Consider the following 18,058-nt stretch of genomic DNA (forward strand, 5'->3'; position numbering starts at 1 on the left):
CCCAGGATCAGTCTTTTTCTTCCTTTTTCCTTCCCCTGCACATTCCCCAATTCAATTCTTAGTTCTTCAGTACAGTGGAAATCTTAAAACTATGAATGTGACTCAAATTTAAGCTGATTATTTAGACCTCTAATAACATCATGACATTTATTTTCAACACCAAAAAAAAAAAAAAAAAATCAAGAGAGTTCAGAAGCTTGACATGAGGACCAGTAATGGCTTTTTTTTTCTTTCATATTTATTCAGTTTCTGGTAATAAACTCTAGTTTCCCAGAAATGTCATACACCAGCCCTTGAGGAGGAAGGAAAGACAGAGATAATGAGTCATGAACTGACTGCAACCTCCATTCCCCATCCCCCTGCACTAACTAGGGGGGAGAAGGTAGAGAAAATCTGGAATGAAATTGAGCCTGGGAAGAAGGGGTGGGCAGAAGAGAAGGTGTTTCAAGATGTAGTTTTATTTCTCATTACCCTACACTGATTTGATTTGTAATAAATTAAATTAAATTCCCCAAGTCAAGTGTGTTTTGCCCGTGATGGTAATTGATAGGTGATATTTCCCTGCCCCTATCTCAACCCACGACCCTTTCATAAAATTTTCTCTCCCCTTCCAGCTGAGTGATAGAGTGATAGAATGATTTTGGTGTGTAACCAGCCAGGTCAAGTCTCCAAACTAATTCAGACTATCATATGACTATACTTTTTTGCTCTCCAAGTTATAGTGACTGATGGTTTGGAAGTGTGGTACCAAACTTTTGACTACCTACCATACCATGTTTCAGTGATAACATTTATCTGGTTACCTATCCATATCTGGCCCCAGATTTTCATGACACTATTCAAGCATTCAGGGATGCTAAAAATGCGATGTACTCTGTCTGTGTCTCTCCTAATGTAGTGAGATAATGGTTTATCTGCCTTGCTGAATGCTGAAACAGAGCCTGTTTTCTATTATACTTTCAAGACTTCTGGTGATAGCAAGCGATGAATAATGAAACAGTCTTTCCTTCAGTAATGGCTTTATATAACAAAATCACTTGATAAAGCAAAGAATTTCAGAAGGTGATGGGAGCTCTTAGATTTAAAACTAAAGCTCCAGACATGAATATCTCAAGTACATAAATGCTTCATTGCTCTGACAGGGCAGAATGGCTAGTAATTGACTGCCTTAGTAGGATGCAGCATTGAAAGATGATTACCTAAGTAGAAAGAGGCATTTGCAGGAAGTCTATACATTGTAATAACAGAATAAGGGTTTTTAACAAGACGGTTGCTAGAGTGTTGTATTGGTTTGGCACGGCCTGGTTTTAAGTAGCAGGGGGCAACAAAGGTGGCTCCTGTGAGGAAGCTGCCAGAAGCTTCCACCATGTCCAGCAGAGCCAATCTCTGATGGCTCTGAAGATGGACATGCTGCTGGCCAAGGCTGGACCAATGAGAGAGGTTGGTAATGCCTCAGTGTATTTAAGAACAAATCAAAACGAAGTCACAAGGTTTTGATTCTAGTCACAGAAGAGGAGGAGGTGAGAACATGTGAGGGAAAACAACATGGTGACACCAAGGTCAGTGCAGAAGGAGGGGCAGGAGGTGCTCCAGGCGCCGGAGCCGAGGTTCCTCTGCAGGCCGTGGTGCAGCCCATGGTGAAGCAGCTGTGCCCCTGCAGCCCGTGGGGATCCACGGGGGATGCAGAGATCCACCCACAGCCCGTGGGGATCCACGGGGGATGCAGAGATCCACCCGCAGCCCGTGGGGATCCACGGGGGATGCAGAGATCCACCCACAGCCCGTGGGGATCCACGGGGGATGCAGAGATCCACCCGCAGCCCGTGGGGATCCACGGGGGATGCAGAGATCCACCCACAGCCCGTGGGGATCCACGGGGGATGCAGAGATCCACCCGCAGCCCGTGGGGGAGGTGCCCGTGCCGGAGCGGGTGGATGCCTGGAGGAGGCTGTGATCCAGTGGGAGACCCGCTGGAGCGAGAGGGCCCTGCTGCCAGGCTGGAGCAGCCTGTCCTTGGGGGACTGCACCTCGAGGAAGGAGAGAGCCCCGGCGCAGCAGTTTGGGAGGGCTGTGGGCCCGTGGGAGGGGCTCACGCTGCAGCAGGGGCGGTGCGGCCGCTGCTCGTGAGAGCGGACCCACGCCAGGGAAGTTCAGGAGAACTGTCTCCCATGGGAGGGACCCCATGGCCTCATAGGGGAAGACTTCTCTCCTGGAGCAGCGGAAGGAAATCCCGGTGATGGACTGACCAAACCCCCAGGCCCTGTCTCCTGTGCTGTCGGTGGGAAGGAGGGAGGGGCAGGGGGAAGGTGTTCTAAGGGCTTATTTTACTTCTCATTATCCTCTTCTGATTCTGTTAGTAATAAACTTCTGTTTATTAATATTGTTTATATTATTATAAATTCTGCTAGTAATTCACTTCGCAACTTAAGCTGAGCCTGTTTTGCCCTTGAAGTGTTTCTCCTGGTCCTTATCTCACTCACGAAGTGCTCATTAACTTCTTTTTCCTTTTCTCTCCTCTGCCCTTCCCCAGGGTGAGCGAGTGTTTCTCGTGGTGCCTGGTGTTGGGCCAGTGTCAAACCACGACAAGTGTTAATAACAAAGATGAAAAAAAAGCTGGTGGTTCTTCCAAGCATGTAAATCACTGAAAGTTTCACATATACATAGAAGTCAGAGAACTGTCCAAGAGAAACCTATTTCAGATTTTTCTATAGAATTTGGGACTGCACTGAATTTTTAGATTGAAAATAATACTTCAATTATGTTTCAAAAATCAAAAAAAATCTTAATACTCTTGGAATATCTCTTTTAATGTGTTCTTCTCTATTCTTTTCCCTTCTATTTCATTCTATGAAGAAGTGTTTTGAATGAAATTTTATGGAACTTCCAGAAAGCAAGTTTCAGCCTTGGAGCAAACCCTGATGAATGATTCAAACACAAAATCAATCTGATACCTGCATTTGAATTGCTAATAATAACAAAATTTGCTGCTCATGCTGCCACTGCTGTAGCTCACTCTGCTAGTCCAAATGTCTGTTACCCATCCTTCTGCATGCAAACAAAATTGTTATCTTTTAGAAAGACTTTTTCATCTTGTATTGCCATGGCTTTTAACATCCACGACCAATCTCACATCTGGTATAAACTTTGTTGAAGACAGTAGGTTTTATACTAGGAATGATTCTGATTTGCAACATGAAGGCAGATTTTATCACTATCTGCTTTAACATAAAGCTGGCTTGTGTTTTGTCTTTGTTTTAGAAACTTATCAGTACTTAAAAATGTAATGCCAAAGGTGGTACGAATCAGTAAGACACTTTTAAGCCATCTCTCTACCCCTATCCACCATTTATGTTGTGATGCTCAGATTTGGAACCTCTCTCAGGAATAGCACCAAAATGCACTGCTGTGACTCTGCTTTTTAAACTCTATCTTGTGTCTGCTTATCTACCTAAGATTTCTCTGACAGTGCCTTTCATTATGTTGCATATGGATTGTTTGAAAAATAAGGATTACACAATTTGAACTGCTGAATGGAACACACACACTAGAGTGTTAGAGTTATAAAAAAGGCAAATAACTGCAAAAGTATTTTCTCCAGAAAACTCACAGAACATTAGCACCACTAGTTTTGTTAAGCCAACAAAATGCTTTCTATTTTATTATTTTACTTGATAATGGACAAACTACTGCTCAGTGGAACTAAGTTACTCACCCAAGTCTTCACAGTCCATCCAGGAGCATAGTCAAGGATATATTCCTTGTTCCATTCTCATTATTGAAAAACAAAACAGAACAAAATAAAATCTTCTTAATTTTAAAGGGATTAGGATTTAACATCAGAGTTTAGGACTTACTTGTCCCCCTCTCTTTCAAACTGTCAGCTAAATGTGCTAGTCGTAACACATATCTAAGTGGGATATCTAAGTATTTTGTCAGACCTGCAAAGTAACTGTCTTTTCAAAAAGTTAAGCAAACCTGTAGACTGAAAGAACATTCCATATTCAATGTCTCCTGAAAGTAATGGAACATTATGTAACTCCAAAAGCCTGTTCAGAGATCAAAGTTGTGCTGCTGCTTGTTGTCAGTTACACGTACACACCCTTGATACACTGTACTATGAGTGGGACACCAACACCTTCCACTGTGGTTACTTGGATGGATAATAAAGTGTCTTGAATTTCTGCTTTTTGCCTAAAGATAGGTCTTCTGTCTTTCTCTGTGACTGATAAGTATGATAAGTATGGTTCTACTACAGATTGATGATCATGAGAATTATTCCTAGTGAAGGAAATGGGGTAATATAATATTTTTAAGTAAAAGAGAAAAAAAAAGAGTGAGTTCTTCCTCCCTGCATGCTGGCAACAAAGATGGGCAAACTAAGATCAGAACTGGCTCATGATTTATATCTTCTTAATTGTCCCTTAGTTGCTAAAAGTAGTCTTGTAGTTTACTCTCCTTCAGAAAAAAATTGATGGATGCTTTGTTTTGATTTAGTCTTGTTGCACAGCTGGGAATCTCTTGCATCACTGCAGGGATTCTCTGTGTATGGCTGGTGTGATTAGTGGAAAAGGGCTTGGCTATTGCAATGGATTGGACTCCGAAAAGTCTGAACAACATTCAAATATTGTACTTCAATCAGTGAGTTTACTACAAGGAGAACACATGAATCAGAAAACCTCAGAGCTGAAGGTTGATTCCCTTTTCTGCTTGTCAATCAAACCTCTTGAGGTGAGTTGTTGAGTCCACTGAATATTTGACATCAACACAAAATTGATACATGACACTGTCACTCACAAGAACTCTAGGACAACATAAACTCTCCACAGCATAGCAAATCTCTATAATAATATTTTTATCAGTTGCTTTCTAATGTACTGACTCTACAGACCCCTGTCAAAGATGAAAATAATATCAGATAATGTTTCTAGGACATACATAGTTGTAGCTTTCCTAGAAGTACCAAAGGATTTAAATAGCTTTGCTATATGACTAATCCATCCTACATGGTCTTCACCCTTCTCACATTCCTGGCCATTAAAAACATCATTTGATGGGACATCCATTTATGTCCTTGTTACTTTGAATCTTGTTAGATTGTAAGCTGGCAGCCTGGCTAACAGTCTATATGTGATTTTTCTTCTTTTCACAAAGAATATTTTACAGTAGTTAACACATTTTACCCAGCTCAGCTCAGATTATATTTTTTCTTTAGGAGAATGATTATTTTATTCACTTGGAGACAATTTCAGCATGTTTTATATCAAGTTACAGATAATATCTGTCACGCACAGGTCTGATGATAGTTTTCTAAACACAGAAATGTTGTTAATACTTAGGGAACCGAGGCATTGGAAAGGTCATGTCCTTATTTTAGAATAGTGCATTATGGAACACCCTACTACTGACACAAACGAGTTTTGGTTAGAGTAGGATCTGAAGGGTGGTTTTGATTCAGATTCGTCTGTACTAGTAAAAGTATAAAAATCCATGGTAAATTCCTACTTTGGGAACTCAAAGGACATAACCATCATAACCTTCTGCATGTTGGCACACGCAGAAGATAGATGTTCTGAGAAGCAGGGGACAATATGTCCTGATGCTGAACTTTCTTTACATACAACATGTAATAAAACAAGCTTTCCTTTCCCCAGTGCCCAAGACTGAGTCCTCATTTATCAAAGAACAAATCCTGCAAAACAAACAATAGAATGTCAAAAAAGGGCTAGAACACCTTAAAATTCTGTACATTTATATTATCAAGCAGTCATTGTTAGAAATAAAAATCATCTATCACAAAAATATATTTTATAAGCTCACTCAGTTGAAATGAGGTTACAGTTCATATTCAAGATGTTGATAGAACAGTCTAAATTTATCTACAGTGCCACTTCAAAAAGTAACTTGAAAGTGTTGGAATCAAGTTTTACCATGGCTCATTGCTTTTGGGGAGACCATGGCCTGATGCAATGAAGCAAATGTGGAAACTCCCACTGATGTAATTAAGGTTTGGATAATTCACTAAGAACAGAAGCCCAACCTAAATTCCTGTCTTGAAGTAAGCCCTATTTTACATGAATTTAATTTTTTTTTTGATTAGGCAGTTCTGTGTCAATTATATCTAATTAAGAGGAATTACTCTTCCTTAAATTAATAGCTTTTTGTTTACATGTCTATGAACTTAAAGAGGATTAATTATCAACCTGGGGACTTATTCAGAAACAGAGGTCAGGTGTCATCTCAAACTGCTCATTACATTTTCTCTTTTTACTCTAATTTAAAAAGTAATAGGCTAAATTTGAAAAATCTTAGACTACATTCCCAGTTTAAATGCTGAATACTTGTCTATATTATCATCCTACTAAATTTCTGAAAACTGGCTTGGTTTTTAAATACATGCTGCTTTACAGCTTGTGACAAGAAGAAAACTACTTCCTCATGACTTTTGAGGAGCAAAACAAAAGACAGACAGAGCTGCATAAACATCAAATACAGTTATAATACTTGGTGATGTACTCTTTTTTTTGTTTGCTTCCCAGATTTCTGTTAAGGGATCAGTTTGGAAAAAAAAAGTAAGTAAATTAGTTATTTTTTTAAAGAGATTATTGCTTTAAAAATACCTGCTGTATTAAGACCTTTTGCTGAAGGATGGTTTTTTATGGGTATGTGTTTCATGATCTATGTTTCCTAAGTTCGTTGACTGGAGGTATTGTATCATTACATATCCATAATGTGGAAATTGAAGCTCAATGTCAGATTGTCATCCATAAGATAGTGGAGAAATTTTCTCAAGATAACTACATTTTTTTTCAGGTTATGTCTGGCAGTGATTGGTGAGTTCAGGAACATACGCGTGCTGGATGTACACATATTATGCAACTGATCTGCAGGTACACAGCAAGTCCAACACCTGAAAGCTATTCTGTTCTTGTAGAGTGACTTTATGCTACATGCACTGTGAAATCAGATATACCAGAGCTGTTCTGCCCAAGCCTTCGCAGTCCCCAATAGGCTTGTAAAGCTGCACTGTGCAAATGTAGAATTCTCCTGTTTTGCAAATATGACACAGATATGTGGTCACATAGGAATTCTTCAGAAAATTCTCCAGAAAATCTGGTCATTGAACTTAAAACTTTTGACTATTTTTACTGTCCATAATCATTAGACTGCCAAGGATATGAGTTTCCTGAGGAATGATGTGTACACACTTAAAATTTGAGATTAAATATTTGTGTATGGAGAATAATTTTTTTTCACCCAACTGCTAAAATACAGAGTAAACTTAACCTTCTAATTTTTGTACTTCTTGTTTTCTGCCATGAAATTGTACTGATGCAACACTGCTAATTTAGTACTGTTCTTTTCCAGTGTCTTCTATTTGAAGTAAAAGTTGTCATTTAGGACATATACTGTGGTATTTTTCGAATATGACCATTAACACGAGGTATTCAAACTTATTTTCAGTTAAGAGATAAATGTGTTTTGAATTTAGTTTCTTGGGCTGTTTCACTAAGCCGTTGCTCCATTTGCCTCCCTTCGTAGGAATAAATATTTCTTCAAAACAAGCCCTTTCTGTTAAATGTCTATGGCAGTCTGCTTGGCAGCTGTAGACACAATTTGGGTCACTGTGTTGGAATTTGAGTATGTATGTGTATATTCTGTGCCACCTCTGACACTATTATGTCGTGAATTGAATGCACAAGTGAATAGATGATGATGGTGATTTATTCTGATAAAAGAGACAGAATGACCTGAAGGTAATTCTTTACACTAAGGACACAATATATAATTAAGAACATTTATGAGCTTAAGACCTTTTCTTACATAGCTTTCTGTATTTTCTCAAAACTCTACCCCTAATGACCTCTCTCTTAATTGAAAAAATGGAAAGTCCCCGTAGATGTTGGTTAAACTAACTCACCAGTGCAGAAGACATACAGACAGCATATAATAGAGAGAGAATGGAATTACTGTGAGATAGTCTCAGCTGGCATAAATCAGTGTTGCTGTGATGATTTAAGCCATCAGAGAAGATGGACCAATATTACTTTTATATTTCCTAAGGAACACCAAAATATAAGTACAACTCAAAAATTCACATTCGCGTTTAGAAGTTTATAAAACTTAAATACAGCATGCCATAGGTAATGAGGGCTGTAAACAACTGGTGAAGAAAGAAAGATTTTTAAGGGGATAGAGCTAAGAGCACATTGTCTCAATTCATGTGTAGCCATTGACTTTACCTGATCTAATGAAGCAACAGTGAGGTTGATCTAGATGATCTTTAAAAGATTCCTTTCAATACAAACAACTCTATGATTCTATAGGTTGAGAAGATTGAGGGTGGTAAGACCCATACCTGAGTTTCTTTGAAGTTTCAGAATAGATGTAATTGTACAAATATAATTTCTGTTCTCACTAATCACAGTATTTAATTTAGTTTCTTGCTCACACCATGTTTGAGCTGCTTTTAATAACTCAGTAACCAGATCTCTGATGTTTTGAGGTTTTGATTCCATCAAATTTAAATTTCCCTAGTACTATCCTGGGAATAATAATTTAAAAAAAAAAAAAAACCAAGTAAAATGAAAATGAAACTGTTGTTTTCTTGAAAGTAAATAGTTAGAAGGAAACTTAAACACAACATCAAGGGTTTACATTTCTTCTCTGTCTAACACAAAGAGATTGTAAATTTGTGAACAATTTTTAATTCATCAGGCTGGAAGGATTTTTAAGTTTAAGAAAGATACAGATACAATGCAGATTTCCTTCTTTTGCCTTTTACAATTTATCACTGAACTTGGGTGAACTGTGCTGGGGTGAAAAGACTGAATGGAGTTCATTTAGGGCCGCATTTGATGAAAGGCAGAAGATCATGATCAAGAGCATATGGGATTGGAGTTGGAGGAGAGGTTGACATTTTTATGGAATAATGATGATTAGCAAATCTAGGCTTTTCAAAATTGTCTATGAACTGTTCTGAAACTAAGACTTCTTGGTGTTCACAGATTTATAATCTATGGGCAGAAAAAAAGCAGAAACTTTCATTGCTAAGGTATCTTATTTCGAGAAATCTTTACCATACAGTTGTAAAATGTGCACATCCTGTGAGCAGAAGTGAAACAGGTTTCTTAGTCATTTTTATTCTTTATACTGTTCCTTGAAGAACCTGAAGGCTCAAGAGGTCATATATTGGAAGAACTAGTATCTACAGTAGCAAAAGAATATCTATAATTTAGACTCCTTTGCATTTGTTCTTGTTTGTTACCAAAATCTTAATGCCTATTTGTAGTAGGAATGAAATAAATGTACCCCTAGGCCACATATTCTTGGAATCCAGTTCTTTGAGTCTGGACCATTCCACTGTGTGAACCAAAGATATGTGAAGAGAACTGTGAGATTTGCTTTGAAAGTGCGCTCCTGAGAGCATTGATATAGACACACTGCCTCTTGAAATCTACCTATGCAGACAGATATTGCACCTACCAAAAGAGAGAAATATGAGGGACAACTGAAAGTAAAGGTGGCAATAAAACTGTGATAACTAGCATAAAAGGAAAACAAATCACAGCAATATAGTTTGGAATCTAACAGGATCATGATAAAGAGATAGTATATCAGAAAAAAATTGATTTTTTTTTTAATAAATTTAAAAGTGCAAATACACATACACATGTGCATATATATATTATATATATGTGTAACCCCTTCATTGTCAAATATTTTGCCTCAGATTTGTTCACTGCATAACCTGGGAAGAGCTTCCTCTTTGGGTACATCCTTCACGTAATTTCTCTTTTCTTACTTTTTTCTACAGGGTGTCTGACACATAATCAATTTACTGTGTTCCCAAGGTTCCAAGCTACATTATTGTAATTTCTTTCAGATCCAACTCTTTCTTTTGATTCAAAGTCATTCAGCATCTGGATCTGAAATATTCTCCAATCCATATCTGCTTATTATATTCTTAAATACTCTGACTTTAAACCAGCAAAATCCATACTGGGAGAATTGCTGAAGAGGTGATGGGGTGGGGTTTTTTTTTGGGGGGGTAGGGGGTGTTGGTTAGTGACTTTTTAGACAGTAGTTTGCAACACATTCCAAAAATAAGGTTTTGAGTGTTTATTGCTGTTCTACTCAGTTTTCAGGAGAATATGCTGGCATTGGTTTCAACAAGCAGTGTCGGTATTTCTGAGTTTATGACAAAATTCCATATAAGCCTCTCCTTTCCCTCTGCTTTGTTCTTATCCCGCTTCCAAAGGATAATCTTATAGGAGAACCTTAGAGACTGAATCATTGTTCAGCATGTAAAACACAAAGCAGAGCAATGAAGATAATGAATGTATTTGGACAGGATACGCCAGTTCAAAAGGTCTCAATTCTTTATGCCAGCTGCCCACACATTGTCATACAGTGTTATGCAGCTATTTTTTGGGTGATTTGGTTCATCTTCTTTGGTATTACTGCAGTGCTACCATGTCAATTGCAATACTTATTTAATACTACTACTTACCAGTTTTGATATTTTTTCATCATTCTATGAACCAAAGTATTTTACAGTAACTTGCATAGGAGTTCTGGCATTCTGTCTCCCATTTGAAATGCTGAACACATCTAAGAGGGATATTTAATGTTACCATCTAAATGAGAGTTCAGCCATGTAACATCACCATTTTGGTCGTTTTCTTTGAACATTACATCCTTATTTACAAGGAAATATCTGAGCCTTTTCCAAAACATCTTTTTCACTATTCTAGCATTCTAATTTTTTCACCAACACTCTGAAACACTGATATTGGCATCTGGCGGGAAAAGGGAGATGAAACGCATTGAGGAAATTCTATATTTATGCTAGTGATATGAAAGAACCAAAGTGTGCTTTCATTTTGTATGATGGCTTTTCCTTGGCAAAACATTAAAAGTTATGGGGGATCACTGAAAAAGATGGTCTTTGGCAGCCTGAAGTCGGGTGTAATGTTTACTGCATCTGAGTTAGATACTTGAGAGCAGTATTTTTACAATTATTTAGCTGTATCCCTTGTACTTGATGTTTTTTTCCTTCCATTGCCCTAAATAGGCAAGAACGTGCTATTGTACACATTTTAAAAGCAAGAGGCAAAGGAGCAGGATGTGTAGGGTCTACAAAGGATTTGGGTACTCAAGGTGTGACGTATCAGTGTACAGTCTCTTTATAGCCATCTGTGAATATAATCCATTGGCTGGGTTCCCTGTACATTGAACAGACAAAATGTTGGAAAATTTAGAAGTCTGGGTGCTAAAAGACAACAAATTAAAACCAGCAAATAGGAAATATGAGACAAGGCTTTGGATAAATATATCCTCCATTCCTGTTTGCCCTAAATCCTTTTCTTCTAAGACAGTTCAAGTATGTCTTGGAACACAGAGACAGAAGAAATAGCAGAAGGACCATTTTCTAGAGTGTTTCTACAGCAGTCTAGGACATTATTTTTCCTGTATTTGTATTTGTCAATTATTCTCATAACCAGGAAATTCACATTCCTAAGTCTCCCAATATCAAATTCTTTTTTTGACACAATTGTAGAGGGCCTTATTATCTCCATAAAGATGCCTAAAATAGTAGCAGTCATTCCCAATTCTCTTGTCCGAACAGATACCTTTGAATTAATTATAACAGGGCTTGGATTTCTAACTTAGTTTCTTGTGACCTAGTCGATCTACCTATAGAACCATCCTTTCTTTACACTGCTAAAAAAAAGAAGAAAAAGTAAAGCTAAATACTAAAGAACAAAATTCCTTACAACCCAGTTTATTGCAAAGATTTTACGATATATGTTCCTTTATAAACACCTCTTTCCTGGTTACTGCCTTTTTTATCCTTGTACTGAATCTTGACAGTTTAGGTTTTGTGCTTTAGACTGATCAAAACTGCACTAAACAGTACAATCAATCCTCCTTATCATTTCTGGAAGCTAAAGAGACAGCAAATATGGACAACTGAGGAAAGTCATAGAAAAGCAGAATAAAATCTTCTTCTGTACAAAGGTTGTAATAAGACACTGATGCCTTCCCTGTCATTGCAGTGCATCCTTGTCATTTGCTTATCAGACAATAGTTAATGCCTTTCACCCTCCCATATGAGTACAGTTTTAAGTCAACTTGCCACTACCAATTTTTTATTTCTCTGATATTCTGTAACTGTGTTGTCTCAGTCTTACTATTAAAAGTAATATTGTGCATGGGGGTCAACACTGGTGCACATTGTATGTCAGCAGACTGGAGTTCAAAAATGGCTCTGCCTCTCAGAACTTTAGTGTGGCATTGCCATTTGTTTTCTTTACCTTAATTTGCTTATCTAATGGGTTCAAATTTGCTAAATTAGTGAAAAGTAGCATTGTTTGTTATCTGTGATATTGGGACAAGAGATGTGTGCAAAGCATTTACATACCTTGAGTTAAAAATTTCTATATATATATATAAGCTGTTGTAGTGGCTTTCTACCTAGTACCACTTTATCAACCCCAAAGTTCAAGAGCACACAGTCAGAATTTTCTGTAGGCACACAGGGTAAGTGAAAGAAAAACAGTTAATTATAAATAGTAAACAGGCTTTTTTAATTGACACTTTGTATCCCTCCTGTTGTTCTGATACTTACGATGCATTAATGATGTTAAGTGAACAGAAACTTTGATAAGATTGATATGTATAAGCCACAAATCTTCCTCCTTTGGTACCTCAAACTGGACATTAAACTTTTATCAAATCTTAAAAAGACAGATGGACTAGGAACTTAGCTTCTGAGATAAAGAAAAATAAAAATGTAAGAAAATACATACACATACAGAAACAGTAACTTTAAAATATTATGAATTACAATATCTATGGAAAATTAATTTCAAATATTCATTTACCACCTATGCTAACAGATTGCATAACCATGTTTTGTGAAATGTATATGCATTTACAGACTTCTTACTTCGAATGCCAATTTTGAAAGAAACATTTATGGAATGATTTATAATAAGTTTTTGAGGAGCAGTTTATTCTGAGACAATGTGCAGGCAGAAAAGAAGGTGGGAAATGGATTAATAGATTACTTACCTCTGTTGTTTTTTCCAAATCTAACCATTGTAACTGCCCTAATGGCATTTAACAACACAAGGAGTACCTTCTCATGGCTTATGAATACCAGTTTATGTTTCACTTTCTTCCAATCAGCCTTGAAGAAACTTTCAGGAATGCCTATCTCCAAAAAACCCCCAAAATCTCTGTTTTTCTAAGGATGATTTACTATCTGTTCTCAGATAGAGCTTAAGAAGAGCTATATTATTTCTATATATTTAACAGCCTGACCTTTTCAGATTAAAGTCAGAGGTACTGGCATAAATTCTTGACAGCATAGTGAAGAAAAGATATCAGTACTCTAGAGGCAACATTGCATGTACGTGCTTTCCAGTACCATGCACAATCAGACATGTGAGGAATGTATAGAAAAAAATGGAAATGTTTCCTACTTATCCTAAAGGAATACAGAGTCTGGCTTTTGCTTTTTAAAAAGAAAGATGTTAAGATCTTAAAAGACAAGAATGTGAGAAAAACTTCATCAAAGGGAGACAAACCTTGCTTGTTTGTGATATTCAAAAATGTGAAGAAAGCAAAAAGAACACTGTGTAACCCTGCCAAGAAAGAACAAAATGATTTTGCATGTAGTTTTAAAACAGATGTAAAAATTTACATCTTTAAAAAAGGGGGAAAATCCTAGCAATAACCTACTCTCTTTACTATCCATTGCACTGTAAAGAAGGAATGTTAATTACTTTTTTTCTTTTCAATAGCAGGAAAGCCCTAATTTCGTCTACGCTGAAAATATGCCCAGACCACAAGTATTTGAAAGCAAGGGAACACCTGCAAGTCAAGCAAGAATGAAATGGAGACTGCCAAAGCCTGTAATTTTCTTTACTTGGTTCTTTGCTGTGAAATGCATCAGGGGTGTTATCAGATCATTCACTGATATGAAAAAGAGGTACTCACAAATTTCCCTGTCACAAACATAGTTTCTGATCTGAAATCTACTGTGGCCAAGAGAAAGATTATCACTTACTTCAGTGGCAAACTATTTGAGGTCTAACATGTTGTTAAACTTAGTACAGTAACATCAGTATAATCTCTCAAAAAAATTAAAACTCTTAATTTTATATAAATAAATATAAATTGATGTAAATTTTGATGCATTTGCACCTACCTATGTATTTCATGGCAAGTTTTAAGCACCACTTTTTTCTAATTCAGTTCCTTTAGACCTATTATCAAAATTACTACTGTCAGGAAATTAATTGTTTTTAATATAAAACACCAACTGCCTTTCACTTTCAATTTCTGCTTTTTTCTTTTTTTATTTGCATTCATTTAGAAATTATTACATTCAGTGTGACAATACAAATTTCATATATTTTCCAGTTGAAAATTTAAGTGAAAACTGTGTGTTTTAATGACTTCTGTTGAATTGGATAAAACAACAGACTTTGATCAATCTGCCTCTGTTTTACCATTCCTAAAAGTACTCTGTCCAGGTTTAATGATGTTGACTTGCTAAGGATATATTTATAGCAATATAAGTGCAATATTTCTATGTCTCTCTAAAGCTGAATAAATTAAACACAGGGAAAGTTGTTTTTCTGCTATTGCTATGTATAGTCAAAATTTATGCTACATGTGGCTCAATTTTCAACCTGCCTAACACTACATGTGGGACACTAGCACATGATTTACTCATGCTGGGAGATTCCATCAGAACAGTCATGAGTGCCCATGAACTTTCCAGTAAATTCCATAAATTAGACACTTAAACATGTTGTGGACCTTCATCTCTTTCTCACTTTGTACTTGTAAGTTTGGAGGAACCTTATCTTAAATTTCTTATGTAGTGGTATATCTCAGCATTTTTTTTTTTTGTCTTTATAAATATTGCTGGAATTTAGGAAAATTAATTTTATAAGTTGGGCTAGAAAGAGAAAATAAATTGGATATCTGGAAATTCACTTTAGCCTGAAAAACCTGGTCTTGCTAGACGTCTGCTACAGTTAGTGTAGGGAAAAATGTCCTGTGCTTTGAGGAACATTCAGAATATTTGAATTCATGTTGTAAAACATCTTATGAAATAACATCTCTGTTCCTGTTAAAAAAGAAGGGAGTTAGCATCCCACAGCTACAGCTGACCTTCCTAAATGACTAAATACTCTTTAGTTTGCCAGGATGCTATACTGAAAATCTCAAGCTAAGGCCCAAATTGCCTTCAACAAAGTCATATTTCCTCTCCAGAAGTTAATTTTAAAAACCATTCTGAAAATCAGAACTCATGTATTCTACATATTTTTTTTAATTTATGTTCAGAAAGAAAATATCTTTTTAAACTTTGCTCAGTTTTCATCTGTATCTGAGTATCTACATGACCAAATGGAAAGATCACAAATCAAGATCACAAATCAAGATCACAAATCAAGTAGCTGAATGACTTTACACTAGAAAATCACCCAGCATTCTCTAAGATTGTTATCCCGCCCCCCCGCGCCCCCCTGAGGTGGGGAAACTTGGAAGTCTTGAAAAAACTTTGGCATTTGTCACCAAATAGCCACACGTTAACTGGATTATGTAGATATTCACCAAAACTGCAACATGAGCACATCTTGGGTGAAACCTGATCACTGTACCCCTTTTTTCTACCAGTACACCTGATTCCCACATCAAACATTTTATGCAAATTCGCTGACTTAGATTTTCTTATAATAGTGATGAATAGAACTCAATAATAATAAAGTCCAGGCTGCTGTGGTATTTATTCCCAATAAGAAAGGCAGTTTTCTGCTAGTAATGCCCAATTTGACAGGACTGAGAAGAAATTATGAATTTGGAAGCATGTCACAGACCTTTTTTGGCCCTAACAATTATTTATTTTTCTTTATTACATTCTTCAGCCTAGAAAACATTCAAAAGGGACAAATAACAACACACATGCACACACACACGCACACATACAGAAACAGAGTGGGGCTCCATCAAAGAGAAAAGGTACAAATAAACTAAACAGGAGCAATTTGAAATGTTTTAAAATGAAAATTCCAGAAGGGTGTAAACTTGATAGACTCCTGGTGAGATAAAGAAATAAGATTGAGTTGAAAGTTTACAGTACCAAACATCATTAGGAAAAAGCTTTGCAATTTTAGTAATGCAATTCAAGAAGAATATGCTTAGGCAAACACATGGCAGATAATGAAGGTGACAGCTTTTGCCAGATACCCGTGATTTACCTTTGTCAGAAGTTTTATTAATCCCAGCCCCTTCGCTACCACATCTACACTGATACAGTTTGCAGCTTTGAAAACTGGAAATCTGGAAGAACTGACTGCAGGAATTTTTGAGGTATTTTATTTCTCAGAGTAATTAGTGCTCTTGGAAAAACTAATCTTTAGTGAATCCCCTGTGGTGTGGTCTTTTTTAAGCTGAAATAGTGCCTTCATTGATATTCTAGTAGCACAGAAAATTTATCTATTTACTTATTTACTCTAGGCAAAATTACTTTTTTGTTGTTAATCCTCGTGGCCTACTGAAGGCTTCTCTAATGGAGGAAAAGTTATGTGTTTCAGGGGATCTTTCTGCAATGAAAGTATCATTTTTTGTCCATTAGGACTGACTGATAATGGGTGATTATTTCTCCATTGCAACATAGCATTTCTTCCCCCTTTTTTGTTTTTCTGAGTGTCTGCTGACATGGAAACAGCCATGTGAAAAATAGGCACTTTTATGTATTCTTGTGGCTTTCATTCATGATCATATTCCTCATGTGCAGCTCCAGAGATGCAGATGGGTGCCGTGCAGACTGCAGCAAGGGGCACAGGACATCCTGCTCATTTTGTCCTGCTCAGCAGCAGTTACACCCTCCCAAAGTGTTTTCAGATCATTGTCAACTGCATTACAGGCATTTTCGTAAAGGGAGTTTTTAATCTGTATTACTGTGACTCTCTTATAATGTTTGTCGTAATGCCTAGAAATAATATTCCTAACTGTTAAGGATTAATTTCATTTTTGTAATGAATAGACTTAACACTGGCATTAAAAAGAGTGTTAAAAGAGTATGAGGATTACATAGACAAATTTAATCTCTTTGCTGAATAATTTGGTGATTATTGTGCTGATAAAAGAGCACCTTAGATCCTAACATCCACATTTTATATCCTATACTGCTTTCCTAGGTCACATTGCATGGTTTCCTAATGCTCCTGCTGTGAGAGTTTTGACACTGAGAAGCCATGTGTGGGAAGTGTGCTTGTCAGAGAGACACTTTGAGATGCTCTTTTTTTGAAACCCACCTGCCTTGTCGTGTGCTTGGTATAGACCCATGCTGTTTTGAAGAGGCAACAAGGAATCTTTATTATCTGTCTACTGTTATGCTTATGTGTTTCTTCATATGAAACTGCAGTTGTGCTAAGAAGATTACATCTGTGCTGAATTCAGTTCTGTCCTCTAAGAAGCGTTTACAGAATGAACAAGGGTGATAAAATTCATAGAGCTGGGAAGCTACTTCTCAGGTTATCAGCTATTTTATAATCTGAATGATATGAAAATCACACAAATCTCTCTTGTGATAACCCAATCCATCTTGTACCACTGATTGAAGTACACATGTATCTAGATAATTATATGGTACAGCGAACACCGGAAGTTTTTGTTAGCTGAACTGGAACTTGATGAAAAAGTGCAGAACTGGAGCTTGCTGAAAAGCAATCACTAATTTGCCAGGAAATATGATTTATTCCAGCAATTAGTGGTGTTTCAGAATTGTCATCAAATTCCATGTGCTGTCTGATCAGAAAGGGTGATGGTAAGAGGATAAAGACTGTTCAGAAGGAGCTACCTACTGTCCTTCAAGGACTCATTGTTTTCTTCAGAAGAGTTTTCTGTTTGGGACATAAACATGGTAATGTAACCCTGAGTGGGTTCAATGATGTTCCTCCAAAGTTTACCAGTCCAGAAGAAAAGTATATTAATTGCACGTAGAAAAAGCCTAAAACCTTGCCCTATTAGGGTC

At 36.9% G+C, this 18,058-nt stretch overlaps 1 long non-coding RNA gene across 1 annotated transcript; it reads left to right on the forward strand.

Moving 5' to 3' along the window:
- Positions 1-1,520: 1,520 nt before the first annotated feature.
- On the forward strand, positions 1,521-15,176 carry LOC125327827. Its single transcript, XR_007204388.1, has 3 exons — positions 1,521-1,559; positions 6,811-6,887; positions 13,812-15,176. It is a non-coding gene; the product is annotated as an uncharacterized LOC125327827 (long non-coding RNA).
- The last annotated feature ends 2,882 nt before the right edge of the window (positions 15,177-18,058 follow it).

This window comes from Corvus hawaiiensis, chromosome 6, assembly GCF_020740725.1.
Source record: "Corvus hawaiiensis isolate bCorHaw1 chromosome 6, bCorHaw1.pri.cur, whole genome shotgun sequence".
Taxonomy (NCBI): domain Eukaryota; kingdom Metazoa; phylum Chordata; class Aves; order Passeriformes; family Corvidae; genus Corvus; species Corvus hawaiiensis.